Raw genomic sequence first — 16,770 nt, 5'->3', positions numbered from 1 at the left:
CTAACTATTAGGGGCAATATGTTGTAACCATTATTTATGTAGTTATTGAAATTACCAAGAATTATGTTAAGAATGGTGTTGGAAAGAATAACAGTTTTCTAGGAGCCACAATCTGTAAAACATAAGAGGAAGTGATTTGGGCAAGTAAATGGCTGCAAGATGGAGTGATCTTGAATCTGATGATGTTAGATTCAAAGCTGGATGTTTGTACGCAGGAGGGTCTGGAAGCAACAATGGAGCTAGAGTAACAGTAGCTGGGGTGAAAATCAGCCCCCATTTGAGAAGGCTGCAGAGGAAACATTTCACTTAGAGCAAGAAGGCAGTGGGGTAGGAGGGCATTAATTGAAGAGGTTGAAGATACAGTTATTCTTCAAGGGATATTTTTTAAAACCAGCGCTACAAAGTACTGCATAATGATACAAAATGTGTTATGAGGATTCTGAGAGCTCAGAGGAAAGAGTTCATCATACGCCAGACTGTTCAGTTCCCCCATTGGCAAAGTGAGAGTAATACTTAGTACCTACTTCATAAGGTCATTGTGAAAAATAAAGGAAATAGTGTATGTAAAGCTCTAAGAAAAATACCTGGCTTATGGTAAGCATTCCATAAGTGTTAGGTAATAAAAATACTCAGGGAAACATCCTGGAGAAGGAGTGCATGGAGTTAGGTTTGCTAGACCCTGGGCTCATTTGTCTCTACCGTAACACATGGTTGTCTTTGTTTGACTCTACGTGCTTCCTTTCTCTGCTCTTTCCAAGGTCCTTAAGGGCAATTTATTTACCTTTATATCTGTAATGCTAGTACTGGACCTGGTATAAAATAAAATTCAGTGAAGGGTTTTTGACTGAAGGAAAAAGCAAGCAAGCAAGCATCTTGGGAGCCAAGCAGGCTTGCTTCTTTAAAAACTGAGAAGGTTCTAAAGACATGTTTTTTGGGAGCCCTATTTGGCTCTGAATTATATCTGACAGTGTATTCTACTAGGCAGTTATTCTTCCTCATGTTTCATCATTCTTTACTGCCTGCATACCCTTTCTGCACTACTTCTGCTAACCTCTACACAAATAAACGTAATGGTTGGTGGGTAGTTAGTTCACAGCAGTCATCATCTCTCAGATCATTATTTCCAGATGTTCACTGAACATCCTTGCCTCTGCTTTTGAAATATGAATGCCATTTTTATTGCTTACCCTGGAAACCCTTTACTTTTTTTTCTTCATTAAGCCCTGCATAGTTTCTAATCCTGTCAGTTCTGACTCCAAAATATTTCCAATATTCTTCCCTTTTCTATTTCAGCTGTTCCTTATTGTTTCAGATCTTCTGTTTCTTTTCCACAGTCCATTTTACATTTTCCCATGAAATATTCTATTCAATAAAACACAGTTATGATTGTCACTTTGTGCTTCAGTCCTTCATGGCTTTCTATGTATCTTCATAGCAATGCTTTAGATTAAATGGTAGCATTTCCATTTTATGGATGAGGAGATAGTTACTTTCCTATAGCAGATAGCCTAAGAGTGATTGCTACTGCTCTTACTCTTTTGAGTTTCTCTAATTACTCTTTAGAACCCTAGACATAGCAGCTGTCTACAGAATACATAGAAACAAACACAGGGAGGCAGCCAAAAGTAGGAGACAAAGAAGTGTGTCCCTAATGAAAGAATAGAACAAAAGTTAAAAAAATAATGAAATAAAATGGAGACAAGCAATCTACTACATGCAGAGTTCAAAACACTGGTTATGAGGAGAAGAGCAGATGAACTTAAGAGAACTTCAACAGCATAAATAAAGACATAGAAACTATATTTAAAAAAGACATGGAAACCATGAAAAAGAACCAGTCAGAAGTGAAGGGCACACTAACTGAAATGAAGAATAATTTACAGGGAATCAACAATAGAGAAGATGAAGCTGAGAATCAAATCAGCAATTTGGAATAAGGAAGCAAAAAACCCCAGCCAATCAGAACAGCAAAAAGAAAAAAGAATTTAAAAAAATTAAAGAATTATAAGAATTAGTGTAAGGAGCCTCTGGGACAACTTCAAGCATACCAGCATTCACATTTTTTGGGTGCTGGAAGAAATGGGAGGGCAAGAAATTGGAAAACCTATTTGAAAAAATGATGACAGAAAACTTCCCTAGCGTGATGAAGGAAATAGACCTACAAGTTCAGGAAGCACAGAGCATCCCAAACAAGATGAACCCAAAGAGGCTCACACCAAGATACATCTTAATTAAAATGCAAAAGGTTAAAGACAAAGAAAAAAACTTTTTCCCTCACCTGAGGGAAATGTTTATTGATTTTAGAGAAAGAGGAAGGAAGAGAGAAAGAGTGAAAGAGAAACATCAGTTGGTTGCCTCCCATACACATCCTGACTGGGAATTAAACCTGCAACATAGATAATGTACCTGACTGGGAATCGAACCAACACTCTTCTGGTGTATGGGATGATGCTCCAACCAACAGATCCACCCAGCCAGGGCAAAGAGAAAATCTTAAAAGCAGCAAGAGAAAAGCAGTTAATTACCTACAAGGGACCTCCCATAAGACTATCAGCTGATTTCTCAAAAGAAACTTTGCAGGCCAGGAGGGATTGGCACAAATATTCAAAGTGAAATAAAGTAAGGACCTACAACCAAGATTACTCAACCCAGCAAAGCTATCGGACAGATAAAGAGCTTCCCAGACAAGAAAAAGCTACAGGAATTCACCACCACCAAACCAGTATTATATGAAATGTTAAAGTGTCTTCTCTAAGAAGATAAAAAATATGAACAATAAAATGCCAATAAATACATATCTATCAACAAATGAATCTAAAAAACCACCCAATTAAACAAAGAAGCAGAACAGAAACAGACTCATAGCTACAGTTGCCAGATGGGATGGGGGTTGGGAGGGATGAGTGAAAAAGGTGATGATATTAAGTACAGGTTGGTTGTTACAGAATAGTCATGGGGATATAAAGTACAACATAGAGAATATAGTCAATATTTTAATTATGTTTGGTGTCAGATGGGTAGTCGATTTATTGGACTGGTCACTTAGAATTATATAATGTCTAATCACAGGACTGTACACCTGAAACTAATATAATATTGTATGTCAACTGTAATTGAAAAATAAAGAATGATTAAACAAAGACAAATCTCTGCTCTTGTGGGCTTTACAGTTGGGAGCATGGTACAATTATATTATAGTGTGGTGTAGGTACCATTTAATTGAGCCCCAAAAAGATGAGTAGAAATGATCCAAACTAAGGTATAGGAAAGTTGAGAATCCCTGAATGATGAAGGAAGGCGGTATTTCAGGCAGAGAGAGCAGGATGTGTGAAGACTCAGAGGAAAGAGACTATGGCATGTTTAGAGGAATTCAAAGATCTAATCACTGGGTTGTAAAGTGTGAAAGCAGGAAAATGCTCTTTTGAAATTTCAGCCCTTTTAGGTGTCACATCTGGATGTCATGGAAAGCATGGTGTCCTGGAAAGGACTTCAGATCTTAAGTCCTAGATTTTAGTCCCTGGCTTTCCGCTAACAATTGATATAACTTCTCTGATTTTGTTTCTCTGTCTGCAATATGGTAATGTTATCTCTTGCACCACCCTTATAAAGTATAAAAGTGCTACATTGTGAAAGCTTTCCTTGACCCTTCTGCCAGGCAAAATGACATCCTCTCTTTCTTTTAAGCACTTTAATATAGCACTTTCATTCTAGTCATACTTACACATAGCTGTTTCCCCATTAAAAGATGAGTTCTTTGAGGGCAGAGAAACGACATGCAGTAAGTCCCGAGTACTTGTGAGGTTTAATGAATACAGATGCTCCTCGACTTATGATGGGGTTGCACCATAGCTTAGCCTAGCTGGTTTCTGCTGCCTTTGTATCACTTTCACACCATCCTAAAGTTGAGAAATTAAGTCAAATCATTGTAAGTTGGGTACTGTCTATAATTAGATTCTATATTAAGGGAGATTCCTTCTGAAATTTGTTTGCCTTTAAGGGGGAAAACCCTTGAGAAGAAATTTTATATTATTTGCAAGCATTTGGCTTGAGAGACAATTTTGTTGTGATTTTGATCTACAAAAAGCCATTTACTAAAGCTGTTTCAATGGGCTGAATGCTCTAGCAGTTGGAATGTGACATTTTGTAGATGAGCATCTCATTTACAGGCAGGCACAAGGGATGGTTGTTGAGCTTTGGCATGAAAAGATCTTTCTGTTAACTGTGGAAGCCTTTTTGATTTTGAGATCCTCTTGGCAGGTTCCTAGAAATCAGAGTTCTCGTCCATTTCATCTTTATTTTTTTTAATTTCATCTTTAAATTGAAACACTTTCTGAGATGAAATGATATACAGAACTGTAAAATGCAGAAATCTAGTGTGCAGTCTGATTACATTTGGCAGACAGTAGAAAGAAACAGATACCCACTATGAAAAACTGGGTTTCCTTGCATAGCATACTGAGACAATTAAGGAAAAAACCCCACTGAAACAGAGTTTTCTTTAATTTGTTTGGTAAGAAGGTATTCAGCTGTTGAATTTCAACAAAATGTTTCCTTATTTACCATTAATTAATTCAACTAGTCAACAAATGTTTACTGAGCATCCTACTTTAAATCATGTCCTTTTCTAGAAATAATAGTGATGAATAAAAGACATAGTCCCTTCACCTCCTGGTGCTTAAAATGTTTCAGGCAGAATTGAGCAAGCAAATTATAGCTGCAATGAGTATTTATTACAGAGAAGTTCAGAGAGCTCTGGGGTCATAAAATGGCTTATAATGCCCAGTCTGGCCTCTGAGATCCTTCATAAGAGCTGAGTAGACACAATTCGGAAGTTGGGACAGGATGATAATATCCCTGCTATGTGTTCCCTCAGATCCCGTGCCCCAGCCTTGCAGAACTACTTGATATTCTCTGAATGTGCCTTGCTTTTTCACGGCACAGTGTCACGAATGGCCTTTCCTTCCCCTTCTCTCTCTGTAGAATTCCTGTCATCCTTCAAAACATAGATCAAATGACACAGTCTCTTGAAATCTTCTATATCTTTCCCCCTCCCAATTAAATGATTCGTTTCAGCTACATATAGCAGGAATCTAATAAAACTGGTTTAAAAGATATAGAAGTAGGTAAGCCAGAGTTGAAGTGATCGCTGCATGAAATCAGGGCGCCTTCTGCTCTCCTCAGTTTGAGACTTCCATTTTCAAGGTCAGTTCATGGAAAAGAAGGCTGATAAGCTCCAATCATTATATTCTGTTTCTAAATAGCAGGAAAGAGTAAGATGAGAAGGAAGGGCACCACTGCTCTCTTTAAGCAGCATTTGAGCATAAGTCCTACACCATAGTTCAATTATATCTCATTGAACAGAAATAATCACATAGCCACATCTAACTGCAAGAGAGATTGAGAGATGGAGTCCTTTAACTGACTATATGGCCATCTAATGGAATCATAACATTTTCCCCGACCTGCCCTTCAGTTGTCTTTCTTTAAATTCCAGCAGTTGGTGTAATAACAGTACTGTATTGCTCCCAATTGTCAGTTTCCATGTCTGTCTTCCTCATGTGTACACCCCAGGGACAGCAATTGTGTGCTATTATCTCTGAATCTATAATACTTTACAGAGAGCTTAGCACAGGAGGTATCAGTTTATGTATATTAAATGAGGGTGTCAAACTAAATGACTTAATTCCTTTTAGCTTATAAAAATGTGTAACTATTGAATCACAAATTTGTGTTTTAACAGCTTTTTTGACTTATGACTTGTATGATAAAATTCACTCATTTTAAGTATACAGCTGAATGATTATTATTAAATTTAGAGTTGTGGAACTATCACCAAAATCCAGTTTTAAACCATTTTTATTACCCTAAAGAGATATTTTTGCTCCTGTCTGCTGTCAATCCCCATTCCTACTTCAAGCCCTAGAAGAACAAATATCTATTGTCTGCCTCTGTAGGTTTGCCTTTGCTGAAGATTTCACATAGATGAAATCATACAATATGTGATCCTTTGCTTTGGCTTCCTTCATTTAGCTTAATACAGGGCCCAGCAGCAGTAAGGCTTGCTTGAGTGTGGTTAGGAGGATACATGAATGTTTTGGATGAGATGGACAGCATTTTGAACGTTTCACCTAAAATGTCATATGGTGTGCTTGAGTGTGATATTGTTATGTTACAGAATCACATGCTTATGATTTCATAATAAAAGATTGTATAATAAAAAAAGGGAATGATTTGTATATGAGGGTGTATATATGATCTGCAAAAGCCCTGTATATATGATCTGCAAAAATTTTCTCTCATTCTGTGGATTCTCTTTTGACTTTCTTGATGGTATTCTTTAAAGCACAAAAGTTTTTAGTTTTGATGAATCCAGTTTACCCTCCTCCCACTTTGGCTATTTGTGCTATTGCTATCATATCTAGTATCTAAGAAACCATTTACAAATCCAGGGTCTTGAAGGTTTATGCCTATATTCTTCTCTCTTCTACGAGGGTTTATCTTTTTAACTCTCTCTTTTAGGTCTTTGATTCATTTGGGGTACAGGTTTTGAACCTGTCCCTTACTTGCTTTGTGACCTTGGACTGTACTCTTGCCTTTTCTCCGCTTCACTCAGTCGTTTCCAGGGGCTGGGAGCCTGGGGAGGGAGAGCATGGACTGCACAGGTGAGACAGCTCTTGGGGGCAATGAAAATACTTTGTATCTTAATTGTGGCATTTTTACAACTGTATACATTTTTCAAAGCTGATAGAACTGTATACCCAAATGGGGTTTTACTGTATGCAAAGGAAATAAACCTGTCTTTAAAAAAATACCTTAAAACAACTCTACAAAGTATGTGTTATTCTTCTCTATTTGGAGGCTAGAGGAAACCAAGGCTTAGAAAGGTTAGTGGACTTGCATGTGGTCCCACATTTTGTACGTGGCAGTTCCAGAATTTAAACCTAAATCTGCCTGATCATAGAGCTTGTTATCTTCCTACTCATTTTTAGCTGGCCCCAGAAACTGTTAACAGTGTGTGGATTCAGTTTTAAAAGACTGACCTTCCCTTGAATCCAGGAACACTGTTTACCTGGGAGCAGCTCCTCGAAAGTGGCTGGCATATTTTTATTCCAAAAATCGAGCCCCTGGGAGACCTCATTTCTGTCGGTTATTAGCTGGGATTGGAAAGGATGCTGCTGTGGAATGCTGCCCAGGCATGATCTCCTTCTGCGACCGTGGCACTCATTTTGGAGCAGCAGGAGACTGGTTTCAAAGCTGATGAGGTTTTTTTTGTTGTTTTGTTTTTTTTTGGTTATGTAAAGCAATTTCATACTTTGTCCAATCAACAAAATAGAATACCTTCTCAGTAGGAGAGTGCCCAGACGTTTACAGGGCCAGTTATGCTGCGTAGCATTTTCAGTCTTCCTTATCTTGGCTCGGTTAGCAGAGAAGTGGTTGGACAGACAAGACATCCAAGGTCAGGAAAGTGTACAGGAAGTCTGTGTTGTCACATCATTGCCACCATCAGTTACATCTGCATGTCACTTTATAATTGCAATGTATTTTAACATCTGTGATCTCTTAATTCTCTCAGTACCCTGTCAAGAGAGCGCTTATATTTAGAGAGAGTGTGTTCCTTGGCTGTATTCTTGGATAACTCTCGATGTAAGAATATTTTTTCCTTAAGTTGTGCTGAAATATATATCTCCTGCAACTTTCATCCTCAAATTGTTCTTGTTTCAGTTTATCACCTTGTGGTAGTTTAATGTAGCCTGTTGCCCTGGGGTGGTTTGGCAGAGCTGCACATTGGGCACATTTTAGGAAGTTCTATCTTCTGAAATTGGTCAGTGATGTTTTCTGTTTTGCCTGTTTAACCCCCTTGGCTTCCTCTCCTTGGGAACCCATCTTCTCTCCGCCTCTCATTACCGAACACTGGGCAGGCTAATTAACCGCAGAGCTATTGTCATCAAGCCAACTGTTGACTACTTGTCTTCAATGTTTGACTGTTTCCTGTTCTGAGGTGCTACAGGAAAAGTTAATGACCTAAAAAATTGCCCATCTATCATGTGAGCCTAGTTAGGAGGGAATTGTTTGATTTTTATGAAATGTAAATAATACGTGTATGTTTGGAGACATGTTTTCAAACATGTGTTGGCCTTTGTGTCAGAGATGTTTCCCTAAATAAGGTGAGACAAATTGGCTGGCTAATAGAGCTTAATGACAGGTTTTCTGTTAATCAGAATGGAGAATGTGCTCCATTAAGATAATTAACAGAGCACTTGTGTAGGTAATACTTATTTTTTTAAATCATATTTTATCATTATTCAATTACAGTTGTCCCAGTATTTCACCTTTTGTCCTCCTCCACCCATCTCACCCCCAACTCCCAGAGTTAATTCCCACACTGTTGTCCATGTCCGTGGATCATTCATACATGTTCTTTGTCTGGTCCCTCCCCCTTCCTTCCACCATTATTCCTTTCCCCCTTTCCTCTGGTCACTTTCAGTGTTCCATGTCTCCATGCCTGTGGATCTATCTTGTTCATTAGATTCCTCTTATAGGTGAGAGCATACGGTTTTTGCCTTTCACCAATTGGCTTATTTCAGTTAGCATAATATTCTCCAGTTCCATCCATGCTGTTGCAAAAAGTAGTTCTTTCTTTCTGCTGTGTAGTATTCTATTATATAAACCTACCACATTTTTTGTTTCACTCATTTACTGCTGGGCACTTTGGCTGTTTCCAGCACTTGGTTATTGTAAATAGCGCTGCTATGAACTTAGAGGTGCACAAGTTCTTTTGAATTGGTGATTTGGGATTCTTAGGATATATTCCCAGCCGTGGAATTGTTGGGTCAAAAGGCAGTTTCATTTTTGTTTTTGTTTTTGTTTTTAAGGAAATTCCATACTGTTTTCCACAGTGGCTGCACCAGTCTGTATTCTCACCAACAATGCACTAGGGTTACCCCTTCTTTGCATCCTCGCCAGCACTTGTTTGTTGATTTATTAATCATGGCCATTCTGACAGGTGTCTGGTGATACCTCATTGTGGTTTTACTTTGCAGCTCTCTGCTGGGTAGTGATGTTAAGCATCTTTTCATATGCCTGTGGGCCACCTGTATGTCCTGCTTGGAAAAGTGTCTATTCAGATCCTTTGCCCATTTTGAAATTGGATTATTTGACTTCCTGGTGTTGAGTCATTTGAGTTCTTGATATATCTTGGAGATCAAACTCCTGTCCGATGTATCATTGGCAAATATATTCTCCCATACAGTCAGTTCCCTTTTCTAGTTGATGATGTTTTCTTTAGCTATGCAAAAGCTTTCTCGTTTGATGGAGTCCCATTTGTTTATTTTTTCCTTTATTTCCCTTGTCCTAAGAGATACATCAGCAAAAACATTGCTATGTGGGATATCTGAAATTTTCCTGCCAATGCTTCCCTCTAGGACTTTTATGGTGTCATACTTACATTTAAGTCTTTTATGTATTTTGAGTGATGTAAGTTGGTGGTCTAGTTTCATTTTTTTAAATGTACCAGTCCAGTTCTCCCAACACCATTTATTGAAGAGACTATCTTTACTCCATTGTATGCTCAAGCTCCTGTTGTCAAATATTAATTGACCATAGAGACTTGGATTTATTTCTGAGCTCTCTATTCTGTTCTAATAATCTGTGTCTGTTCTTATGCTAGTATCAGACTCTTCTGATTACAGTGGTCTTCTAATATAAGTTGATATTGGGTATTGTAATCCCTCCTACTGTTCTTCTTTCTCAAGATTGCTGAGGCTATTCAAGGTCACTCTGGTTCTGTATAAATTTTTGAAATATTTATACTAGATCTGTGAAATATGCCATTGGTATTTTGATAGGAATTACATTGAATCTGTAGATTGCTTTGGGTAGTATGGACCTTTTAATGATGTTGATTCTTCTCATCCAGGAACACGGTGTATGCTTCCATTTATTTGTATCTTCCTTAATTTCTTTCTTCAGAGTTCTATAGTTTTCCAAGTACAGGTCTTTTACCTCCTTGGTTAAATTTATTCCTAGATGCTTTATTTTTCTTGTTGCTATAGTAAATGGGATTTTTTATCCTATTTTCTCTTTCTGATAGTTCATTGTTGGTTGTACAGAAATGCCACCAATTTCTGAATATTGACTGTATACAGCTTTTCTTTTGCCAAGTTCACCTATTAGGTCAAGTAATTTTTTGGTGTAGACAATAGGGTTTTCTGTGTACACTATCATGTCATCTGTGAATAATGATAGTTTTACTTCCTCCTTTCCAATTTGGTTGCCCTTTCTTTCTTTCTTTCTTTCTTTCTTTCTTTCTTTCTTTCTTTCTTTCTCTCTCTCTTTCTTTCTCTTTCTTTCTCTCTCTTTCTCTCTCTCTCTCTCTCTCTCTCTCTCCCCCCCTCTCTCTCTCTCCCCCCCCTCTTTCTTTCTTTCTTTCTTTCTTTTTTTTTGTCTGATATCTGTGGCTAGAACTTCCAGTACTGTGTTGAATAAGAATGATGGAAGCGGACACTTTTATCTTGTTCCTGACCTTAAGGGAAAAGATTTTAGTTTTTGTCCACTGGGTGTGATGTTAGCTGTAGGTTTCTCATATGTGGCTTTTTGTTATGTTGAGATATGTTCCTTCTTTTCCCACTTTGCTGAGTGTTTTTGTCATAAATGGATGCTGGATTTTATCAAATGCTTTTTCAGCATCTATTGATATGATCATGTGATTTTTGTCCTTCATTTTGTTTATGTGCTATATTACATTTATTGATTTGTGAATATTGTACTATCCTTGCATCCCTGGGATGAACCCCACTGGATCATGGTGTATTATCTTTTCAATGTGTTTCTGAATCCGGATTGCCAGTATTTTGTTGAGGATTATAGCATCTATGTTCATCAGAGATACTGACCTGTAGTGTTTTTACTTTGTTGTGTCTGTACCTGGTTTTGGAATTAGGATCATGCCGGCCTCATAAAGAGGGTTTAGATGGCCTCATAAAGAGTTTGGGAATCTCCCTTCTTGAAATTTTTGGAATAGTTTGAGAAGCATAGGATTAATTCTTCCTTAAATGTTTGGTGAAATTGAGCTTTTGTGTGCTGGGAGTTTTTTGATTACTGCTTCAATTTTACTGGCCATTATTGGTCTATTCAGGCTTTCTGCTGCTTCTTGATTCAGTTGTGGAAGATAGCATGTCTCTATGTCATTCAATTCTGCTCTGATCTTGATTTTTTCCTTAGTTCTACTCTCTCTGTGTCTTGTTTGTTGTTCTCTAGCTCTTGTTCCAGTTCTTAGGTTGTTTATTTGAGATTTTTTGTCTTCTTTAGGTAGGCTTGTATTGTTATGAACTTCCCTCTCAGAACTACCTTTGCTGTGTCCCATAGGTTTTGGGCTATTGTATGTTCATTTTCATTTTTTTCCAGAAACACTGTGATTTTTTCTTTGATATCATTATTAACTCATTATTTAATAACATGTTATTCAGTCTGTATGTATTTGGGTGTTTTTGAGTTTTTTCCTTGAGGTTGTTTTCTAATTTTAGGCAATTGTGATCAGAGCACATGCTTGATATAATTTTCAATTTTCTTGAAAATTTTTTAGGCTTGTTTGTGTCCTACTATGTGGTCTGCCTTTGAAAAATGTACCATGTGCATTTGAAAAGAATGTATATTTTGCTTCTGTGGTGTGAAAGGTTCTGTATATATCAATTAAGTCAGTTGGATCTAGAGTGTTGTTCAGCAATATCCTTGTTGATTCTTTGTTTGGAAGATCTATCCATTGTTGAAGAGGGAGTTGTTAAAATCCCCTAGGATGACTGTGGTGTTGTCAATATCTTTCTTGAAGTCCTCCAAGATTTTCTTCATATATTAGGTGCTCCTGTGTTGGGTGTGTATATGTTTATAAGGGTTATATTCTCCTGTTGGACTCTTCCTTTAAGTATTTTATAGTGACCTTGATTGTCTCTTTTCATGGCTTTTGTTTTGAAGTCTATTTTGTCTGATATAAGTATCGCTACCACAGCTTTCTTTTCATGTTCTTTCGCTTGGGATAATTTTTTCCATCCTTTCACTTTCAACCTGTGTAGATCTTTTGTTCTGAGGTGGTCTCTTGTAGACCACGTATATGCGGGTCATGTTTTCTTATCCACTTAACTACCCCAAGTCTTTTGATTGGAGCATTTAATCCATTTACATTTAAGGTTGTCATTGATAGGTACTTATTCATTGCTATTTCTTCTGTACTTGTGTTTCTCTTTCTCTCTCTTTCTCCATCCCCCTTGTCTTCTCCTTTTTATAGCAGTCCCATTAGCATCCCTTGCAGTACTGGCTTGGTGGAGATGTGCTTTTTTAGTCTTCTTTTGTCTGGGAATCTCTTTATTTTATCTTCTATTTTAAATGAGAGCCTTGCTGAATAGAGTAATTTCAGTTTTAGGTCCTTGCTTTTCATTACTTGGAATATTTCGTGCCAATCCCTTCTGGCTTGTAGTGCTTCTGTTGAGAAATTAGCTGATAATCATATTGGAACTACCTTGTATGTTACTAGCTGCTTCTCCCTTACTGCCTTTAAGATTCTGTTTGTCTTTAAAATTTGCCATTTTAATTGTAATGTGTCTGGGGGTAGGCCTCTTTGGGTTCATCTTGATTGGGATTCTCTATTCTTCCTGAACTTTGGTGGCTTTTTCCCTCATCAAGTTAGGGTAGTTTTCTGTGACCATTTTTCCAACAGTTTTTCTATCCCTTGCTCCTTTTCTTCTCATTCTGATATTTCTACGACATGAATGTTGTTACATTTCATATTGTCCTGAAACTCCCTAAAACTATCCTTGTTCTTTTTGACTCTTTTTTTGGTTTGTTGCTCTGACTGGGTATTTCTTTCTATCTTGTTTTCCAGGTTGCTCATTTGGTCCTCTGCTCCATCTAGCCTGCTTTTAATTCCTTCCAGTGTATTTTTCATTTCAGATATTATATTCTTCATTTCTTCCTGGTTCTTATTCATAGTTTGTATATACTTTTGCATGCTGCTGAAGTTCCCACTAGTTCCTTGTAGCTCCCATAAAGTTCCATGAGGTTCTCACTGAGTTCGTTGAGCATCCTTATAACCATTATTTTTTTTAAAGATTTTATTTATTTATTTTTAGGGAGGGAAGGAGCAGGGGGGAGAGAGAGAGAGAGAGAGAGAGAGAGAGAGAGAGAAAGAAACATCCATGTGCGGTTGCTGGGGGTTATGGCCTGCAACCCAGGAATGTACCCTAGCTGGGAATCGAACCTGGGACACTTTGGTTCGCAGCCTGCGCTCAATCCACTGAGCTACGCCAGCCAGGGCTTTATAACCAGATAGAATTATTTTTAATTCTATATCCAATAGCTTGCCTGTTTCATTTAGCTCTTTTTCTGGGGATTCCTCCTTTTCTTTTGATGTGGGGTTATTTCTTTTTCTCTCCATTTTAGGTGACACTTTTTGTTTGTTTCTGCATCTCGAGTTGCTCTGCTTTCCCTACCTGTCTCCGTGAGTTGGACTTCTGTGAGGCTCAGTGGTGCAGACTCTTTGATCTCCTGATCTGGATACTCTTAGGTTTGCCCTTTACTCAGTTTATGTGGGCTCTCTTGTGTTGTACTTGGGCTTTGATTATTGGTGGCTCATTCGTTGGTGGGTTCTCCCCTGAAGCTGGCTTGCTGGGAGTCTCAACCCCTGCCACATCTTGTATGCTGTTGTACAGGTGCTAGTGAAAAAGCAATACTATGCAGAAAACACAACCCACACCAGCAAAAACACTCTTCTAGTACATCAGCAATATCAACAGCAATTGAGCAAAAATGAATAAAGATGGAGAGAAATTAAGAATATTATAAGATGGAAGCCCTGGCTGGTGTAGCTCAGTGGATTGAGCGCAGGCTGTGAACCAAAGCATCGCAGGTTCGATTCCCAGTCAGGGCACATGCCTGGGTTGCAGGCCACAACTCCCAGCAACCACACATTGATGTTTCTCTCTCTCTCCCTCCCTCTCCCCCATCCCTCTCTAAAAATAAATGAATAAAATCTTTAAAAAGAAAAAGAAAAAAGAAAATGGGGACACCTGTAATAGTATAAATAGTAAAAATAAAGTAAAACAATAAATGAAATAAAATGGCATATTTAAAAAAGAATATTATAAGATGGGGAAAAAGAATATGAGGTGACTAAAGGAGAGAAAACTGATTGTGAGAGGGAAGAGGGAGAATTAATAAGAGTAGGGAATAAAAACCAAGGTGAAGAAAGGGAGAAAATAAAGTCTTAAATGTAAGTAAAACAGGGAAGGGCAATGGCAAAATGGAGTAAGAAAAGGGGATAGTATAATATGTGGTTTGAAATAAAATAAAAAAGGTAGGGAACCAAAGGGAACAAAACTGCAGAAAGACCACAGCAGGATCAATAACGACAGCTGAGCAAGGACTGATAAAGGTGGAAAGAGAATAAGAATAGCATGTGAAAGAGAACATGAGATGTCTGCAGTAAAGAACAATGATTGTGAGAGGATAGGAGGTGGTGAAATAATAAGAGTAAGGAATAGAATCCAGGCTAAGAAAGGGGGAAAAAACTCCAAACTGAAATAAGCAACAGTAGGAAGAAGGCAAAATGAAGTAAGACAGGGGAGAGTAGCCTATGAGATTTGAAATTAAAAAAAAAAAAAGCAAATAGGAATACAGGTGAAGAAGAACAGCAATAACCATAATATCCATGCCAAATAAGGCACAATTTATAAAGGTGGAAAGAAAATAAGAATATTATAAGAAGGAGAAAAAGAATGTGAGCAGATTAAAGGAAGGAAGTATGCTTTTGAGAGGATGGGGGAGGAGAAACAGTAAGATTAAGGAACAGGAACAAGGTGTAGTATGGGAGAAAAGAAAATTTACAACAAAAATAAGGAAGGGCAGGAAGAAGGCAAAATGGAATAAGGGTATAATGTGACATTTGAAATAATAAAATTAAAAATAATATAAATCTAAATAAAAAGAATAAAAACTAAAAGACAAAGAATAGTGAATTAGTTGCAATACAATTGAAGCAAAAGAGAAATATTAAAAGCCTATGTGAACAGAACAAAAATAAAAAACACAAATTCTGAAGTAAAATGAGGTGGAATTCATCTCAGCAGTTTGGCGTTTGCCTTCTGTCCTTTTTCTGGATCCACCTCTGGCTTTTTATCAGCTCCAAGTCCTGGGATGGTCGTCCAACTTCTGGCATCACCACCTGTATCACCTTCACCTGTCTCTAGGGGTTTCTGTTGAGATTGGGAGGGTGGGGCCCTGGGTCTCCCCTGGGAGGCACTGTTCAGTCCTCTAGGAAAATTGTAGGTTTATTCCCCCTGCCCCTGCACTACCTGTCTTGGTCTCTCCCAGCTTATTTCCATAATGTATAGTTTCTGATGAATTAGCTGTTTCAAGGGAGGGACCAATCTGTGTAAAAGGGTAGTTCTTTCCTGCTTGGTGCTGATGGCAGCTCTCTGTGCAAGCTGATACTGGGCAAGGCCCTGATTCCTCCTTGCTGCACCGATTTCTGATCTCCATGCTTTGATGGCCTCAGTGGAATAGGGCCCTGGGAACCCGTGTATTTCGTCTCCCTTACAGGAGTTCAAAATGGTCCCTTTAACACATTTCACTTTCTGTCTTTCTCTTGTGGATATGCACCCTGAAGGCAGTTGTTGAGCCTGTCCTGCATGTTTTGCAGATCTTCCCTGTTGGTGGTGCTTTCTATCCTGCAGGAGGTGGGGGCTGGGTGCTTCTTTCCCTTCCCAGAGAGTCATTCTCAGCTGGGGAAGGGAGCTCTATGTGGCTTTAAATAATCTAAGGTGCTCAACTCCTTCCTCTCCAGTTCCCAGCCCACTGCCCTTGCAGCAGACATAGTCCTGAACTCTCCACTCTGCACAGCCTCTGCCTTGCCAGCTGTGCTGGGCTGCGCCCAAGAAATCCCCTCACCATGCACCTTTCTGATCTCTCTGTCCAGCTGCACTCAGTGGGGCAAATCATGCCCTCAGTCCTCTCCCCTTGCTGTCAGGGCAGCTGTGCTTGGGGTCCCTGCCCAGCACGCCTCAGCACCCCTTTTAAAAAGTCTCTCCTGACACTCCCACAGTAGCACTGAGTTACTGTCCAGCTTTCCATACATCACACCACCTCTCCAAAAAGCCAAGAGTCTCTCACAGTCATGGCTGGCTGCTGCCTGACTCCTCTACCCGATGCAGGTGCAGGTAGAATCCCTCTCTCTCCCTCTGGCACTCTCCTGGTTGTCATTTGCCACTGCAGCTGTGGATATGATGCTTGCCGTGTGTGGGGTGGGGGGAGGTAGCCTGGACCTCCTTGACTTTGTGTAAAGTCACTTCTGGCCTAGGTCTGGGGGTTCTCTGCCCTGGGAGGGAAGGGAACTGCAAAGGTGCAATCTTTGACCAGGCTGTCTGTGCCACACACAGGGTATTTCCTGTTCAACCTATAGAGTCTCCTTACCACCTGTTGTGAAGCGTCTTCTGTACTCCTTGGCTTCCCAACTTCATATCAGCTAAGATTCTGCTGAATGTTCAGTTTATTTTTTGGAAGATCAGCCAGGTATCCAAGTTGCAGGACAAGAGCAAGTGGACTCAGCTTCCACCTACTTGGTTGCCATCTCTTCCTGCAGGTGATACTTATTGCACACGAATTTCCAAGTTTATTTTTTCTCTTGAGTAAATTTTGTGAGAGGCCTTGGCTGTGTTCCCTTGTTTGTATTAAAATAATCAGTGGTAACCTTGGCTGGTGTGGCTCAGTAGATTGAATGCTGGCCTC

The 16,770-nt window shown here is 38.9% G+C and overlaps 1 protein-coding gene across 4 annotated transcripts in view; it reads left to right on the top strand.

The window, feature by feature from the left end:
• FAM168A (family with sequence similarity 168 member A) overlaps nt 1-16,770 on the top strand; it is a 168,809-nt gene that overhangs the window by 97,069 nt on the left and 54,970 nt on the right. The gene's annotated exons all lie outside the window — the stretch shown is intronic.

This window comes from Phyllostomus hastatus, unplaced genomic scaffold (genome assembly GCF_019186645.2).
Source record: "Phyllostomus hastatus isolate PE091 unplaced genomic scaffold, TTU_PhHast_1.1 phas_scaffold_317, whole genome shotgun sequence".
Taxonomy (NCBI): Eukaryota; Metazoa; Chordata; class Mammalia; order Chiroptera; family Phyllostomidae; genus Phyllostomus; species Phyllostomus hastatus.
The sequence above is the reverse complement of the archived record's forward strand: the minus strand, read 5'-3'. Positions and strand labels throughout refer to the sequence as shown.